Source organism: Myotis yumanensis, unplaced genomic scaffold, assembly GCF_028538775.1.
Source record: "Myotis yumanensis isolate MYYU_CA2020_CCGP unplaced genomic scaffold, mMyoYum1.0.hap1 SCAF_2, whole genome shotgun sequence".
Taxonomy (NCBI): Eukaryota; Metazoa; Chordata; class Mammalia; order Chiroptera; family Vespertilionidae; genus Myotis; species Myotis yumanensis.
Genome location: NW_027223753.1, coordinates 86,506,144 through 86,510,010, shown reverse-complemented (window position 1 = coordinate 86,510,010; position 3,867 = coordinate 86,506,144).

The following is a 3,867-nucleotide window of genomic DNA, read 5'->3' as shown; positions in this document are numbered from 1 at the left end:
AATGCCCTCATAGTCTCTTTACTTTTTTAGTACTATGAAGAGTGCTTTTTTTCTGAAGGAAGGGACACTGCAGAGCTGCATTTCACTGTATACCATAAGGGTGATGCATTTTATCTTCCATATCATACAAGGTGTATGTGAAAGGATAGTGGAGAACAAGCAGAATCCAAGAAGCAAACAAAAATGTTGATGACTGAATTTGGCATGGAGGACTGAAAGAGAAAGCAAAATATTTTCCACTTAAACACCAAATACTTTTAAATTGATGCAATTCAAAGAGGATTAGTGTAGTCTTACGAAATAAAAAAGCATATTGAATGAAGTATTCTTCAATATTCTGGTCTTTCTAAAATTTTTATAATGATTATTGTTTTTAGAATCAGAAAAAAAAAATTGATAAAGTGATTTCAATAACAGAGGGCCGTCAACATTCTGCTCTGAGTATAAGAGACATGATCATGCTTTCACCATAACACAGAAAAAATACCAGTTAAATTTAAAAATTATGTATATGTTTTAACTGGGGAGTTGATGGATATTTAAGAGAAACTAAATATCAGAGTGGGATAAGCTCTAGGACAACTCTAGGCAGCTTTGAATCCAAAGTAACAAGTGAAGGAACAGAATTGTTATTGGGTCAGAGACTTTGCCAGTAAAAATTGGCTGAACTTCTAACAACCTTGGGCTAATGTGAAATACTGAATACATATGAGCCCCAAACACAGAGAAAATCTTTACTATTTACCAATTCTCAACCTCAGAACTTTTATCTGGTGCTCACGGCATGTGAGCAATTAGGTCAGAGCTGGAAGTCAAAGGGAGATCTCCAGTGGGACAGAAATCTTGAGGGAGGATTGGAGAGCAGAATAGCATCTGTTACATGGTGCTTGGATACCAAGCCTAGCTAAAAAGAGAAATTTTTTACACCTCAAAAATGTTTAAAAACAGTGGTAAGGGAGTCCTAATATATGGTGATAAGAGAAGATTTGGCTTTGGGTGGTGGACATGGTGCAATACTCAGATCTTGTAACATAGAAATCCACACCTGAACCTATATGATCATGTTGATCAATGTGACCCCAATAAATTTAATTTAAACAACTAAATAAAACTACAACTTAACCCCAATTTAGCTTAATTCTAATTAGAGATATCAGCCTCTCACCCTAGCTGTCTGACAGAGGCAGTTTATTTTGGAAGAAGGAAGGAATAAATATTTTCTACTTCAGTCTTTACAACTCATTTATACACAATGTGTGGCATATAATACACAACTATGAGACATTCATAAAAGCAGGAAACAGTGATACATAAACAAAATGAAATGGTCAATGGAAACTGAACCATAGATGACTGAGATATAGAATTAACAAATACAGTAGACAATCATTACAATTAGGATAAAGAAAAAATGGAGGACATAGAAATAATCAATGAAATGGAGGAAAATTTCAGGAGAGAAAACTTCAAAACGTTTTAGAACAGAAAAAAATGAAAAATTTATTCAATGGTCTTATCAGTAGAAATGGACATAGTAGAAAAGGGATAGGTTAACAGAAATATCCCAAATGAAGCACAAAGGCAATAAGAATTAAAAAAGAAAACACAGATTAGAGCATGCAAGACCTGTGGGACAATAAATTCTAAAAGAAGGAAAAGATATGATGCAGAAAAAAGTATTTGGAGAGACAATTGCTGAGAATTTTTCAAATTTGATGAAAGACATCAATCCACAAAACCAAAAAGTTTAGAATACTAAGAAGAAAAAAATAAAAAGAAAATAATACTTAGGCATATCATTGTGAAACCAATTAAAATGAAAGTTAAAATCTTAAAAATAAAGGGTCATCTATGATATTTAACAGAAAAGCTCATTATTGGCTTTGTTAAATATCCATATTGTCTTATTTAGAAATTCTGAATTTAATAAAAATATTTTATGTCTTATGGAAAATTATACTTTCATTTTTTGCCTAGCTTCTTTGCTAAAAACTCTGGCCATAGAGTTACTTTTATCACTGGCCCTGAACAAAAATTTCCCAGAAAGTTTGATTCAGTATAAGTCTACCTTTTTGTTCCTTAGTAGGCTGTTTCTTACCTAATTGACATCATATTACCACTTTATATTTACCATTTAAGTTGTAATTCCTTTGAATCACATTAAAAACCATAATGCAGCCTCACCACAATATAATCTTTTAGTTTTATTTCTCATTGAACATATATTTGAATACATGTTAATATTCACTACACATATAAATCCATTTAAATATTGTGGTGAAAATTTTCTCAAATGCCTGCCCAGATACACACACACATGCACACACATAGTACACAGTCAATATTATTTTCTGACAGCCTCTTCATCAGAAAATCCCTCTTCCTTCCCCAAGTTTTGCTCATTATAACTAAAGATTCTTGGTGTCTTCACCTTGGACAATATATTTAAGGTGATCATTTCTTTTTAAAAAAATTCTTTATTGTTTAAAGTATTACATATGAATCCTTTTTCCCCCATTGACCTCTCCCCACTTGTTCCCACCACCTACCCCCAACAACACATGCCCTCATGCCCCTACTGACTGTGTTCATGGGTAACGCTTATACGCATGAATACAAGACCTTTGATTGATCTCTCCCTCCTTCCCACCCCCACTCCCTTCCCCCTTCCCCCTGAGGTTGGATGGTCTGTTCGAATATCACTCATATGTGGAATATAATGAACAAAATAAAATGATGAAGTAAAATAGATTCAGAGTCATAGAAGGCGATCGTTTCTAATCCTCAGGTTCTCAAGCAGAAGTATAGGAAGAGATATTGGTGGGGCCAAGACATAGATTGAGGACTTAGAAGTTTTCCTAACAATTACTAAGATACTCTAAGAATTTTAAAGCATTTAATACTTAAATTAAATAATAGAAATAATAAAAAAGTTTTAAATATACAGTGACCTCAGAAAAAAGCATTTCAAAAATTTTGTTGAAAAATACAAATTATCTACTAAAAATGCTGGTGAGTATACAACACAAATTTTTAGAATCAGCGTTATACTCAGTCCCTTGGTCACATATCTTTTCTATAATCTACAAGACAGTTCATTCTTTACCTGAAACCTGCACCAATGGGAATGTTTACCAATTCACAAGGTAAATCCATCCATTTGTGAACAGTTCTTAAGAAAGCTCCACTCCCTCCTCGGCAGCCAGTGTCATTACTTCAGTTCATCAAGTATTTACACATTTTCACCTTCTAAGCATGTGATAGGATTGCATTTTCAAGCCCCTTTGTGGTTGGACGGTCCATTTGACTAGCTCTGGCCAATGATCTGCAAGTGGACATAACATGTGCCACTTCTGGACTACAGCATTTGTTGTTCTTAGCTCTACATCCTCCAGACTTGTTTTGTCTTCTCCTTTGCCATGGTGATAAGTAACACTCCAGATGGTGATCTTTCAACCAGTCTTTGACTTAGAATGAGAATGGGTAAAGCAGAGCGTCTAACTGTCTTGAAGCAGACATGTAGTTTTAGTAAAAAACTTCTATTATATTAATCCACTGAGATGTTTAGGTTCTTTGTTATTGTAGAGTAACTGAGCCAATTCACTGGTCTTGTGCTGGATTTATTCAAGTACAATCTTAACCAGAGGTCCTCAAACTTTTTAAACAGGGGGCCATTCACTGTCCCTCAGACATTCCACATATGCGCACTGCATGTTCTATGAACATGATTATTGTGCCAAGATAACTTCCATGCCTTAGATCTAAGTCACAATATATAAACTCAAGGATCTAGTGGGTTTTTGTCAGGGTAATGATAAAGCCAATAGTAGAGAAACATGCAAATACTCATATATCATATGCACATAG